A 15,836-nucleotide genomic window follows, 5' to 3' on the forward strand; every position below is an offset into this window, starting at 1 on the left:
TAGCTTACTAATTATCAGTCTTCAAATGACTTTCTTTTCCTCTTTAATCCTCTACTAATTTGGCAAGAACTGCCTGATACATCTAGGTTTTTCACCCTATTTCAATATCCTTGCATTGTGATTGGAAGGCTAATTTGTTCAGGACTTGTACAATGATGAGCTTTTCTCAAAACAGAAGCAGCAAGCTGCTTCACACCAACGTATACTTGGCCCCTCTCCTGTCAATCCATATGTAGCAGATGCAGATAGAATCTGTTGGTTGGCACAAGAAGCTCTGTGCACATGGCTCCTATTTTTAAGCCTCTGTTGGTATCCATGTGCAGAGAATGCGGCCTGTTACTGACGGACTCTGAATCACTCCGAAAGGAACCAGACTCAGAAATCCATGCAAGCAACCTTGAAATGAAGAACTTCCTAGTGTGTGTGTGTGTGTGTGTGTGTGTGTGTGTGTGTGTGTGCATGTGTGTATGTATATTGACCAGGAAAACATGAATAATTCAACCCTCTCATACCCAGCCACTGAGATCATAGTACTCTAAATAGAATTGCAATGATTCCATGTAAATCATATCAGTCTGGAAAGGTTCAATGATTTTATTGACAGATTTTCTCTCACTCTCCACCTTTTAAAACAATACTATTACAGATGCACAGATATATGAATTAATGGCTTTTTGATTTTAAATAATTGATGCAAAAGGCCATAAGGGCAGCTTGCTATAATATGTCATTGTATGGAAAATAAAGATCCCAAAGATAATTTCAAAAACATGTTGTGTCCTGTCATTAATGATAAAAGTGCATTAATTGATTTGGCTGTCATCAAAACGAGAGAAGTTAGATGAGAGGTTTTCAAACTGGTTCCTAGAAAGTGAGAAAATGGTTACTTGATATTTTTTGTCGATGATTATAGTAATTCCTTATTATAAGTTAGCTTTTTAAAATCATAGGATAACTTTCAAAATACACTAAAATTCCTAAGAAGTATTCTTAGAGGAAAAAGGATTGTTATTCAAAAAACGTTTCATTTAAAAAAAAAATCCCTTCCCATATCTGAGCTGACACATTGTACTTTTATCTTTATCCCATTCTTATCCATACAAACAGTACCCACCCTTCATATTTTACACGTCCTATTACCCATAATACCTGGATTACATTAAGGAAGACCTAAGGTATTTCAGAACTAGTGAGTGATATGATGAAATAGAAAGATATTTTTGGAATAAGAGATCAAGAAAAGCAAGAGAGGAGCAAACATGATAGAGGAGGGTTTTTTAAAAATAATACACCCTATTCCACAACAGATGCATCTTGGGGGGCCCAACACCTGTAGTGTTATCCTTAAACTCACATACACTCTCTTGTCTCAGACTTTGATTTATAGATTGTATGTCAGTTTGGGAAGATACTGTCCAATAACCTTGACTTCTGCATCCATCTGTCAACCACCAGTCCTTCCCTAAAACCAATGATGTCCAGATGGAATTTATCATCTGGGTTGTAAAGCATTATTTTTCAAATGATGAAAGGCTTATAATATCAAATGAATGGATCTTGACCAGTATTTTTTAATAAAATAGAATAAAATAGAAAACATCAGCTTGTATATACAAAATATGGGGCGCCTGGGTGGCGCAGTCGGTTAAGCGTCCGACTTCAGCCAGGTCACGATCTCGCGGTCCGTGAGTTCGAGCCCCGCGTTGGGCTCTGGGCTGATGGCTCAGAGCCTGGAGCCTGTTTCCGATTCTGTGTCTCCCTCTCTCTCTGCCCCTCCCCCGTTCATGCTCTGTCTCTCTCTGTCCCAAAAATAAAATAAACGTTGAAAAAAAAATTAAAAAAACAAAACAAAATATGGAAGGGTATTAGTTTTGTGAAACATTTCTTTTGGTTATGTGTGTGTGTCTTTGTGTGAGTTTGTGTCTTATGGGTCATGATTCACATATGTTACCACTATGGGCAGTTGTCAAACAAGTTTGAAAGACACTGTATCAGCCTCTTATATTCATGAGGTGGACATGGCTAGTCCTCCCATCAAGCTAGTTAGTAATTGGCAAGTAACAACCAACCTAATCTCCCACTCAGAACCTTGCTACTTCCTGACTTCCCAGTACCAGAAGCACTCTGAGCCTGACCAGCTGCTAGATCAATGACTATTTAAGTGGAGTCTTTTGACATCATCTCCATTCTACCAGGGGATAATAAAAAAGAAGATCCAGATGTTCCTACCTCAGGGCATCTGAGAGGAAGAGAGATGATGACAGCATGCTCACTTCTCAGTCTATGCGTAGCCCTCACAATAAGGGAAAAAAGAGCATACCTCCTTCCAGAACTCTCTACCCAGAACCACCTGTTGAAGATAACCTGTAATCAATCCTATTTCCCCATAAATCTACCTTCACCCCTTTCATATGCAGTTGAGGATAAAAGTTTTGGCACAACCACATATATTCTAAATCAAGAACAATAGAATATGCTACAGTATTTGGCTAAGCGACCATAGTAAAAACCTGGCTCTGTCTCATTCTGGAGAAGGGGGTTTCTACAAATCCACCTCATGTATCCATACCAAAGAGGATGAGGAATGTATGAAAACCCATTCACTTTCCTGACTCCCATTTTTTCAAGATCATCTTTAGTTCATTTTTACCAACTTGTTATTACTCCTTTCTGTAATCTCAGGCTGTTTGACTCACCTTGGCTCTGCTCTTTGGCCTCTAGTCCTTATGTCAGATTCTACCTATCATTAAGCATCTTATTTGGACATGTTTCTCTGACCTGATCCCCAGCCCTCCCTTTAGGACAGAATTTTATGCTTAATGTCTGTCTCCCTGTGCTTTCTACCTTCCTACTGCATCACCTAGGTCAGTTAGATTATACTCTACAGCTGTTCTGGAAGAGGATAGGAAATTATATATAACTCTTTTCTGCCATTGAATTACCAGGACATATCCTAGCTCTCTTAGCCTCTGCCCATTACTACCTGTGCACTGGTGGAAGTTTTGCAAGGAGAAGGAAATCAACTACATGAAATAGGAATGAAAGACAGAATTAATGAACTGATGACTCTGTAACCTTTGCTTTTCCCAAGTTGGAGTATATATTATCTTCTCTACTCCTCTCTCACTTGTCATTTTTCTCTCAAGATTATTTCTAATGAGGGCTGTCTGAGATCATGGTCTTCTAGCAGCAGATCCTGAGCCCAGCAAGGCTTGAGGTGCAAGTCATTTTATTTCTCTGGAGAAACCCCTAAGGAAATGGGGGCAGCAGGATATAGAAGGGAAGAAGCCAAGCCAGGGGCACCTTTTTCATCCCAGTCCCGGAGTATAAACTATGTCTCAGAGTTTGAGAGTATGTCCCCTACAAGGCAAAGGAGCAGGATTTCTATACTTTCACACCAGTCGGTCTGTTGGGAACTGCACTGAGAAGGGAAGAGCCTGGAAGCAGTAAATGCTAAAGCCTAGGCACTTGTGCATCTCCTCAGTGTGAGGGGCAGGCCTCTGACGTTCAGGTGGTACTGGGCTAGGGGCGCAGGGAACTTGTGAAAGGGATCCTCGGGAAGCTAGGCAAGGCACATGGGTGTGTACTACAAAGGCCTATGCTTATAGCCTTAGTCTGAAAAGTTGAAGCCATTTTCTAAAATCACATAAGCATTTTGACTAGAGCTTCCCTTCCAATCAGAAGGAATCATGCTTCCCATCTGCTGATATTAGGATTAGAGAGAATGGTGTTGCATAGCCTCTGATGGGCTTGGCCAGTATTGGATGAAGTGGCCTAAAATTATTTAATGCCACTGAATGCTTCTTCTGGCCTATGCACTATTTAAAAAAAATTTTTTTAATGTTTATTTTTGAGAGAGAGAGAGAGAGAGAGTGTGTGTGTGTGTGGGCAGTGGAGGGGCAGAGAGAGTAGGAGACACAGAATCTGAAGCAGGCTCCAGGCTCTGAGCTGTCAGTGCAGCTCTCAGACTCACAAACCGTGAGATCATGACCTAAGCCGAAGTCAGACACTTAACTGACTGAGCTACCCAGGCACCCCCTTATGCACCATTTTAAATCTGGAATATGTATTACTTCTTTTTAACACATTTAATCGTCACATCAACCCAATACAATACATACCAGTATGTGGTTGAGCCAGGCAGTCTGACATTGGGTCATGTGCTTCCCTTCAGATAAGGTGGGTTCTGCAGAATTAGAAAGAAGAAACTCATGATTCCCAGGCCAAAATTCTATAAATTACACCTCTCCCTGACTCCCACACCCCAAATTAAAAAAAAAAAAAGAATCCTGAGTTAATGGATTGAGAGCCCTAAGCCTGACCTCATTAAGCTGGATTCTTTCTAATGTGTATAATCCATGACGGCACACACAGTGTTCCTACACTGGGGATGTCATAGTCAGAGGATGATCTCCAGTGTTCTAGGATGCTTTTCTCTCCCCTAAGGGAAAATCTTCTATTCTGATGAGGCTTCAGAGCAAAGGTATAGACCTTCAGAGATCCTGACTGAACCTTAACCAAGATTATGACACATTTTCAATGTGGAATTCACAATAAAAACAATGCCAAACTATAAATAAATATACTGAAACCTAACAATTCTTGGAATTTAGCCATGATGATCATTTCTTATTTAAAATATATCCAATTCTTTCAGAAAGGTATTTAATCTCCCTTTTTTTGGTGGTGGTGGTGGGGTGCCCCAACTCTTGGTATCTTAAGTACTAGAGTCTGACTGTTGAATAGTCAACTCTATCTCTCTTCTCTTCTCCCCACCTCACACTTTAGTACACACACACACACACACACACACACACACACACCCAACTTCACACACACCCTATACATATGCCCATTTCACACCAAAGTTAGTCAACTTTTTCAGTGTGCAGTTCATGGGCTTCATTAATCTCACATTGTAAGAAATAATATTTCCTCCTAGAAATAACAGAGTATGTCCCTTAGGAATAGATTTAAAAGCACATAGGTTTTTCTTTCACGCAGCTGCCAGTCTTTACAAAGAATAAGAGGCATGCCCTTTTCCCCTTACTGTGCAGTTGTTTTCTCAGGTATGATGCTCTTTGGTGTTGCTACAGTTTCTACTACAAACTGAATTTTCCCCCTGTTACTGCTGGTTTATAGTGTTCTCCCCTGCAGAGTTCCTTACCTGGTTTACTTCCATCAACAGCAGTTTGTGAGTCTCGGATGCTTTGCTGTTTATATTAAACTGAGTTTGTGTCAGAGAAGCTGTGAATTCACTACCAGAAGGCTATGATTCTGTCCTGAAATTGTCGTAGTTACCTGGTTTCTCCTCCATTATTAGTCAGTTACAGTTTGGAATTTTATTATATTAGCTATTTTATTGAGCTGTTTTCCTAAGTGCCATTTGGACCAGAATGGAATGTAAAGTATTTAACAAAAATACATGTATGAATGTAATTCTTTATCTTTCTATTTCAAAAACTGTTTTTCCAAATGTAGGATACATATTTTCTCCAGATCTTCATTTTAGGTATGCTTGTTTCTGTATTAATGAATTCCCTAGGTTTTAGATAACTAACTATTGGTAATATTTTTACATCTGTTCTCTTTACTCTAACATAACAAATTAATTTTGAATAAATGCCATCTCGTAATATAATGGAAATTGAGATTGCATTGCCTCTCTGGCATTGACTTTTTGTTATATGAGGGGCAATTCTATTAAAGTCACACCATCTTTGTCTTTCTAAGCCTTAGTTTCCCCATGTGCTCAGTGAGAAATAACATAAAAGTCCCCCTTAGTACTGTGTAGAGTAATGACAAAAATTATTGGATTAATGTTTGGAAAGTGTTTCAGAATTCTCTCAAGAAAGCTATTATGTAAGTAGCAAGTACTATTATTATTTTGCTATTTCAGCTTCCTTATTTTTCATTTCTCAAAGTCATTTGGGTCATTTACTATGGAATTTTCTGATTCCTTGACAATTTTTAATGGCTCTTTGGAGAGCCTTTTGAGGGCTGTTTAATCCCCTTGTTGATGATCCATCTGCTTGTGGAGTTCATGATTTTTTCACAACACATTAATATTCAGGATTAAAAAAAATAGTTGTAGCTATTTTGTACCTAGATGAAATTGCTTATCTTTTGGAGGAGAAATTTATGATCTTGCTTTTCAAATTGGATTTTTTACTTCTTGTAGGCTTTTTTTTTTTCATGTGGGGATAGGTAGAAATGGAGATTGGCAATGCCAATTATTAATGACACCATTTTGAAGAAATATAATTGAGGCAATGGTCCCCATATTATTTTCTGAAGCCACTCAAATGCTTTCTTCCTGTAGTATGGCAGTCTTTATGCTTTCTAGATTAGTCACAAATTAACAATGCCAATTCTTTGAGTTTGGAGCACATGCTATGAATTCCTATACATATATTATAAAATTTACATTTTCTCACAATTCCCACAATGGAAGAAAAGAAAAGGACAGCATATTTTCTGGCTTCCATATCCTCTAAACTCCTTTGAACAGGAGGTGGGACCAGGGGCTGATTTCTTCCATGGAATCTTATCATTGTAAAAGTTCTAGAATGGGTGAGAATGCTCAAACTGGTGATTTGGAGTGTACTGCTGCTTAGTGACAAAACTGTGTCTATAAAATGGCTTAAAATTTTATTCAGAGTTTATTTACACATGTAATTCCACTAAGTTTGCTCCCAAGCAAATTTAATAGACCTAAGTTTTACCTTTAGAGGTATTAAATACAGAAAGGGAAAATAGTCAAACTCAAGTTTCCTTGTTTAGGTAGTATTCTGAAAATAATTTTTTTTTTTTCTGAATGGACAATGTTAAGTGATTCTCTTTTCTTTTTTTTAATTTTTTTTTCAACGTTTATTTATTTTTGGGACAGAGAGAGACAGAGCATGAACGGGGGAGGGACAGAGAGAGAGGGAGACACAGAATCGGAAACAGGCTCCAGGCTCCGAGCCATCAGCTCAGAGCCTGACGCGGGGCTCGAACTCCCGGACTGCGAGATCATGACCTGGCTGAAGTCGGACCCTTAACCGACTGCACCACCCAGGCGCCCCAGTGATTCTCTTTTCAAAAAGTAAGTAGTACTAAGTTCTTATTCTGATAATCAGCAGTTGAAAGGAAATAATTAAGCATTACTCTTACTCTACTAACTACATTTTTTGGGTAAGCAGATAGCTCCAGCTGATGTTAATTATTCTTTTTTTTTTTCTCCAGAAGAATGACAGCTAATAAATGTGGAAAGAATTAGAAAGTCATAAACGTTCAATCCCCGATGAAATAATTCTTTGGGACAGTGGTTTCCACTGGAATAGACAATTAGAGGAAAGGTTGTTGGGGAAATTTACAGTGAGAGTTCAGCTGATAACACCTGAACTGCTAATCAGCTATCACTTTTATAGAAGGACCAACCAGTGTGTGTCTCCTGAGGAACACCACCACTGATGGACTGTTTTTAACACAAAATAAGTGGACTCTGCATTTAATCAAACCTCCAGAGCTAAATTCCATTTACTAGAAAAATAGAAAATAAAAATTTAAACACAAATAACATGACAAAAACGCACAGATACATCCAAAATGTGAGCCATTCTACAGTGTAAGTAGCCAAGTTTCTGTAATGAAACAATGATGGGGAAATAGGTACCAGAGACAAGGGACTCCTTTGTTTTAAAGCAAAGAAAAGGAATGTGTACATCTTGTATGAACCCTGATTCAGTTAAACTCATAGCTAGGGCATTTTTTAGAGACATTCAGGGAAGATAATTATGGAGTGTACATTGAATGATGGCAGTGACTTATTATTAATTCTTAGGTGTGATAATGGCATCATAATTGTTAAGGAAATGTCATATTTTTGAAAAGTTATACACTGAAATATATGAGTGAAATGCAAGGAGGTCTAGAATTTAGAATACTTCAGTGAAGATTTAAAAAAATGGCTACATCCAATGGAGAAAAATTTTGAGGCTTATGTGGAGAAACCATTATACTTTCTTCTTTTGCATATGTTTGAAAAGTTTCAGGATAAACTAATTTCTAAATGAATAAAAAGACATGTGCTTGAGAAAACACTTTATATTTCCTATTGTTTCACTGGCATAACAACGTCATTGAATTTTTATGCATTGTCACTGCTAATCAGTTTCATGAAAAATTGAGGGGTTGGGATATTCTCCCCCCTCCACCCCTTGGTAGCATCAGAACCACAGAATAGGGTTTTTTATTATTTATTTTTAAATATTTTTTATATTATTTATTTTTAAATTTATTTTTGCCACAAAGTCACATTAAAATTTTTTAATAAATATAAGACAGCAAGCAGTTGTTTAATAAAAACTGATAAACACTCATTTCCTTCACACTGTCAAAGGTTTGGTCTTCTGCCTGTTTTCCCATAGTTCTGTTTTCCAGTCTTACTCATCTGTTCTGGGATGAGCCAGGCAGCCTCGTCCTTCTGTACTTTGGTACATGTTAGTACCTTTGACTAAAATGCAGTCTCACTTTTCAACAGCTAAGCACATTTCTGCTAACATTTAAAAGTCTCAGTACAGGTACTCCATCATCTCTGAAAGTCAACTTGACTTCTTCCATCAGTTTCCTCAGTCTTCAGTGCTCCTTAGAACATTGCCCTTTTTAACTTTTTTTTGTGTATTAGTTTCTCTGCTGAAGGGTAAGATCCTTGAAGACTGAACAGGTACCTTGTCTTTTAATCTTTGTGTCTTCACCTAGCACAGGGCTTCACCTGTATTAGAAACTGTAAATGTTTTTTGAATAAATAAGTAAACGGACAGTTTGTTACTGTAAACCAGCTTCAAACGTAGGAAGTCATACCACTGAGATGTCCTTATCCTGAGAAATGTTTTTCAGTTTCTCTCCTTGCAGTCCCCAGGGTTTGTACTTATGACACCCTAGGCAGGAACACCAGAATTTGGCCGGCTTGGGTGTCTGGGGACTGGCTTTGGATGCTTTCAAATTTGTGCCTCTTTTTCTTTTAAAACTCAACAACGTTGACTTAGGAAAGGGGACGTATTTCCATTGTTTCCATTCCATTGCAGGCACCTTCTTTTCCTTCTTCTAGTTTTTACAACCAACCAGAGCATCACTTCCTGACAGCCTTTCTTCCCTGTGGACTTTCCAAAATTCATTTCTGTTTATTGTTTATTGTTGCATTATGTTAGTCTGGAATGGAGGGTGAACTTCATATTATTTCTCTCACCATACCATGTTATGCACATATCAAAGGCAACTTTCCCTGAAGCTGTGTCTGGCATCTGGGGACCGTGCTTTGTAGAATCTCTCTTTGCAGAGTCAGAGATCTGAGCCCAATGCCTATTCACAGACTATTTCCATTGCTGCTGAATTCCTATAGGGAAAACAGTAAAGATATTGAAGCCTATTGGCAGTTTTTAAAGCTGTCAGTTTCCCAACCCTCTTGGCTTGTTTCTGTTTCCCCAAAATGTGCTATATATCTTTCTGAAATTCAGGTGGGAGGTTCAGTCTCCCTTTGGGGCAGGAGCATAAACTTTTATGACTTTTTTCTCCCTTTAGATGAACAGATGTCCTCTGTTTACCTGAGAAACTCAATTTAATTCACATGGGTTAACTGAAAACTCATAAAATCCATAAATTTAGAGAAATCTGATAATAGTTCTTTACCTCAACTGATATTCAAGTAATTCTACAACTTTGAGGTGTTCCTTTCCCTTTATAGGTCAGGAAGAGCAGCATAAAGTTTACACAAGAGGATTCAGAGCCGAAGGATTTCAGTGAAAAGTCATAGAAATTATTTAAGGAGCCACCAAGAAGTGGTTCATGCCTCATTCTCAAGGTCCTTACAAAACAATTTAGATTTATATTCAATTAGAAAGTAAGAGAAATGTTTTCAGGATGAGGTGGAAAAACCGAGAAGGTATAATAAATTAAAACAGGCTCTAGACAGCATGAGAAGAAGTAGAGGTTGTGAGATAGGCAAGAGAATTGTGTCCAGTGTCCTCTACGGTATGGAGGCCAACATGGCAGCACCGATTTGTCCCTAGTACAAATAGCCGGAAGTGAGTCCAATAGGTTAATAAGCATTTGTTACTCAGCTTTTGGAATTGTTGCCAACTCCCTTTCAAACTAAAATTTGGATCACTGCAGATGACCATGGAAACACTTAGAAGAACAAATGTTATTTTCTCAAAGCACTTTAGTCTTGTAATTCACAAGAACAAAGAAATAAATAATGTCAGGAACAAAAAGCAACAGTCATGGCATAAAGACAAAGGAAAGAACACATATCAAGGACACACTCCCAGCACTTTTGTGGTGATTAACAGGGGGTCTTTGTTGCATCATCTAACCATTTTTGGATCTACATTGCCAGATTTCCTAGTAGGAAAGTAGAGTCTAAAAGTAAAATTCTAATTAGTCTGACTTCCCATCATGTGTGAAGTATCAAGTTCTTTGCTGGAGAAAAAGAAGAAATATCTTGAGGAACTCATGTTAAGTTGTCCCAGAGACAGTGTAGTCAGGAACAGTGGAAAGATGTTACACAGAATGTTGCCCACTGGGTTTCTTCTTAATACACATGCTAAGAACAGTCCACCAAGGAATGCCTCCATGCTTATATTTACAGTGATATACTGGAGGGTTTTCTTCCAACTGCTTTTTCCCTGCACTAATCTGACTATTGGAGATCTTATTAATTGCTTTGTCAGTGCTGTGGGAGAGCCTTACTTCTGGTGAGACAAGGAGAATTTAATGCTCTTGTAAGCAATAGCGAGTAGGAGAATGTAAAATAAAGTATAACCTAAAAAAAGGACATTTAAATTATGGAAAGATAGTTGCCAAAGGCCACAAAGGCACCTGGGAATTTTGGATTGGTTTAACGATGAATGACTTTTGAGATAGATGATTCTTAATAAGAATAGAGTAATAGTTATTATTGTGCCTGGATTAAAATTTTGGCAGTACTACTTCCTAGCTCTATGATGTTGGGCACATTATCTAACCTTCTATGTGTCAATTTCCACATATGTGAAATGGGAATAACAGTACCTGTCTCCCAGGGTAGTTAGAGAATTACATGAGTTAATATTTGAAAAGCATTGGAATGGTGCTCAATGCATAGTATGATACATGGTTTTTGTAATCAAATATTACCTGAAATTAAGTAAAAGTAGTCTCTGATCAAGGATATGTAGAGAAAATAAACTTTAACTTATAAAATTTTATTTCACCCTTCAAAACTCCAATTTTGTATTTGTATTAAAATGTGCTTTTTAAGATAACAACTAATCTGTGTATGTAATTTATAAATTTTAGGGGGCCTGTGCAATTATTTTTTGTGCTGGATCACAACAATTTGACAACCTGTGTTCCACATTAAGAATCTGTCTGTAGGGGCGCCTGGGTGGCTCAGTTGGTTAAGCGTCCAATTTCGACTCAGGTCATAATTGCGGTTCGTGGGTTCGAGCCTTGCATCAGGCTCTGTGCTGACAGCTCAGAGCCTGGAGCCTGCTTCAGATTCTGTGTTTTCCTCTCTCTCTGTCCCTCACCCTCTCATGCTCTGTATGTCTGTCTCTCAAAAATAAACAAACATTAAAAAATTAAAAAAAAGAATCTGTAAAATTGAAACATATTGTATAGGAACACGTTATGTATAGAGCATCTCTATGTTTTCAACATGATTAGTATTCTGGAAATGTTAATGTGTCTTGTCCATTTTTAAGAGGTGTTCTAAAAAATCTGAACTTCACAGAACCTCTCTAAGGGGAAACCTGATGTGCCATGTGATCACTTTCAGTTACCTCTCTTGGATAATAAAAGGGTTAACCACTTGACCAGCAACAAATCAGATTCTTCTCTTTCATGAGATGTGGAAAGAAGAGATAGAAGCTTTTGTTAGTCAGTGATTAGATCCTCAGCTCAAGGGTAATAGAACATTGGGACCAGTGTCAGAGTCACAGGTATACAAAAATCATGTGCAAGTTAAAGTTGGAAAGGAACAAATATTAAATATTTGAGATTTTTTCATTATGACAAATCTTTTTAGTGATCTTCCCAAGTTAACTTTTATGATCTCTGTTCCTCACAATCTAATGTTTCTAGGTTAGAGTTTCTAACCTAGGGTTTAGGTTTCTAGGGTTGGATGTTGGAAATTAAAAATATTAATAAAAACAACTAAGACTAGAGATTAATAAAGGAGCAGTTATATCATTGAGACAGTGGGAAAACTAGAGGAAACAAATTGCCATGGTTTGTGTTTATATGAATTAGAACTGTACATTGTAGTCACATATTTACTTTATATTTACATTATTTACATTACATGTTTACATTATTACTTTTTATTGAAATTACATATTTCCAGGTGTTTTCCTCAAAATTAATGACTGGACTATAATCTTTTCAGTTATTTTTAGGTAATATCAGTAGACCCATAAAATTCCATAAACATTTTTTAAGAAGCTATTTTCTACTAAGCGGAAGTTTTAAAATTCACATATATTCTACTCAAGCACAAAGAGAGATTTATAGGGCTTCAGAAAGATTTCCACAAAATTAGGCAGATGCTCACATATATTTGTGTGCATTTTTAAATGAATGCACCTTGTTGTACTCCATCTGTTTAGTACTTTAAACTCTTTCCAGAAATGACATCTCAAAGACTCAAGGAGCCTCACATGCACATATACACAGTAATACTTCAGACTTGTTTCACAGTGAAATAAAAGCAAAGTTGCCCAGGCAGTCCAGCTTAAATGTTTCTTTTATTAAGATTAAAACATTTTATAGAATAACACTATAATGTATTTAGGATCATTTTTCTTATTTACATGTGTTGTTCTGTCTTTCTCAATGTCTTTGGTTATAAAAATGTCCTATTATGTTTTAAATATTGCAGACCATCAGAGGGGGAAATGGCAATGATTTGTGCTTATTACTGCACAAAGTCCAGTAAAGGTTAATGAACTTCTACTAATAAAGGAATTAAATATTCAATTTAAACACAGGCCAGGTGAAGAATATAGTGATTCTTTTAAAATCTGCTATAATTATATCTAGGCATTTCAACCTCGGTTTCTTTCTTTCTTTCTTTCTTTCTTTCTTTCTTTCTTTTTTCTTAACTGAAAAAATAGTTAAATAGAAAATCCCAGATAAACAAGATGGTCTTGTTTGAACTATAGTCATTTGGTATCCATCTAGTAAATTTCATTCATCATCACTTTCAGAGAGTGAACAGGTTAGGATTTTGTGCACCATAAAGAAGAGCAAATAGCTTTGTGCAGCTGTTTGATGGAGACTATAGGATCACTAAAAATAAAATGATTTTCAGTTATGAAACTGAGATGTGGAGTAAAGGGTTTGACTTCTGTAGTATATAATATACTAGAGCTTAGGCCACAGGGCTAAGAGTTTGAAAAATAACACTGTCTCATGAAAATCACAATTTCCTTTAGTGTAAATCATGCAACACAAAACTCAATTTGTAAGAAATTCTTTATATAAAACCATAACAATTTACCTACTTAAAAGATGGGCATATATTGGGTTAGCATTTTAAATGGGATTCTAAATTAAGATGTCTCAGTTAAATTCCTCTAGATTAGAATAAGATTGACAGCCTTATTTTGTGTAAAAACTGCCAGTTTTGTGTTTCCTAGGAAAAATCTCCCATATTGAATTTTCTCCATAGAAAGCATGGACATCTGGAGAGGAAAGGATGCTCCCTGGGGAAAAAAAATTCACAGATCATTCTTTATGATTCTATTTTAAATAGAATAGACATCAAACCAGTACATGTATTCATTGATTTATTCACTTAATAAATATTTATTGGCTAAACATCTCTTATGTGTCAGACACTTCAAGAATCTTGTCATACAGTTTTGAGTAAAATAGATCAAGCGTTTACCCTCCTGGAGCTTATATTCTCAGAGAAAAAAGTAGAGAATGAATTTGTAATCTCAGCATAGTTATGAATAGAACCCTTTCAGTCTCAGTGTCCCATTGCAGTTTATAAACATCAGGTTTTTAATGTTTAGGTTTAGGTTTATGTTTAGGTTTTAATGTTCAATGTTTATAAACATCAGGTGATGATAAGTACTGTTGAAAATAACTAAGGAAAAGAAAAAGAGAGTGTGGTAGAAGGAAGGCTGTTATTGTTAATACAGAATGCCAGGGAAAGCCTTTTAATGAGAAATGAGCGAGCAAGGCCTGTAGGTAGTCCAGGGAACAGTGATTCAGGTAAATGCAATAGCAAGTGCAAAGGCTTTCAGGCCAAAGTGCCTTTGGACCATTCAAAGAGTAGCCAAGAGGCCATTGTGGGTTGAGTAGAGTGGTAAGGGGTAGAGGGGCAGGAGAGAAGTCAGTGCAACTTTTAAAGACTTGGGCTATTACTCTGAGTAAATAGAATTCACTATAGAAATTTGAAATGAGAATTAATACGATTTGACTTCTGTTTTAACAAATAATGCTTGTTATAAGCTGAAGGAGGATGGGGGTATAAGTAAGAAGAGCAGCTAGAGGGCTACTTGGGCAGTCTAAGCAGAGAGGAAGAGTAAATAAAAGAGGTTGATAGTGGTGTTATGTGGAAAGAAGTGGTTCAATTTTGAATATGCAGGCACTTCCTATACAAAATCTCCATAATAAATATTTTCCCACTAGAATACCTCTTAATTTTTTAATACCCACATTCCATACTATACACATGAAATATATCCCAATACATTTTTAAGACTATGTTAACGTACAAAAGATTAATATTTATGTTCCCAAAACTCAATAAAACATTTTTAGAAATATAATATGCATGAGAAATCTCAACTTGAAACTCAAAAACAGTTGCTAGAGTGTTGGAATCATGTGTAGGTATTAGAATAACAACCAAATATGAAAAAGAGGATGTTAATCTCAGTTGTTGCTGATGCTGAGAGGCATTGTAGAACCATATTTAGAAGGAATGATAAACATTGTCCTTAAGCATGAGGATGATAGGATGAGAAGCTTTACTTTTTTTAAGGGGTCCACCCTTTTTACTTATAGATAGAAAACATTAGAAATGTAAGTAATACTCCATTTTGAATTTTTTATCCAAGCATGTCAATTTTTTGTAAGTCTTCACTCTTCAAAGGTCTCTGCAAATACCCTAATGACAGGGAATCTATCAGTTACTCTGAGTCTCTTAACTTGTCAGGAATTGCACCAAAAGTGTCAGCACTATACCTTCCACAGCAAGTGACAAAGATAGCTTTAACCTTTTTCCCTTCTTCCTTCTCAACTTTTGTCAAGCTTTAAGTGTGTACTTTACTTGGTAAGTAAAGGTACTATAGGGAATTCTTGGATTTTTATCATAAAATTTTGCCTGTATTTTTTTCCTGACCAATATTGTTTACTGTTAACTATTTAAAGCATTTTACAATCTAATCAAACTTTTGCCGTGTTATAGGTACATTCTAGAAATTTAGTGGGGGGGCTTTTGGTTTGACATAATTTATTATAGTTTTTTTACAACAAAATAATATGAAATAGACTCCTGGTTAGCTTTTTGTGTGTGTGTTCAGAGCATCTAATGCTCAGAAACACTAATGTTAAGTGGAAAATGCCTGTCTTTCGAAAGTAGGGTCTGTAGGAAAGGATGGGTCAAGGGTGATTCCAAGGTTTTTAGCCTGAGCTAACTGAAGCAAAATTACAATTATTACATTGTATAGATTGCAGTTGGAGTAGGTTTGGAGGAAAATCAAGATATTCTTTTAGACATTTTGAGTTTGAGATGCCTCTCAGATATCTTAGTTGAGATGTGAAGTAGGTAGTTGAATAAATGAATCTGTTGTTCAGGA

This window comes from Felis catus, chromosome C1 (genome assembly GCF_018350175.1).
Source record: "Felis catus isolate Fca126 chromosome C1, F.catus_Fca126_mat1.0, whole genome shotgun sequence".
Lineage (NCBI taxonomy): Eukaryota > Metazoa > Chordata > Mammalia > Carnivora > Felidae > Felis > Felis catus.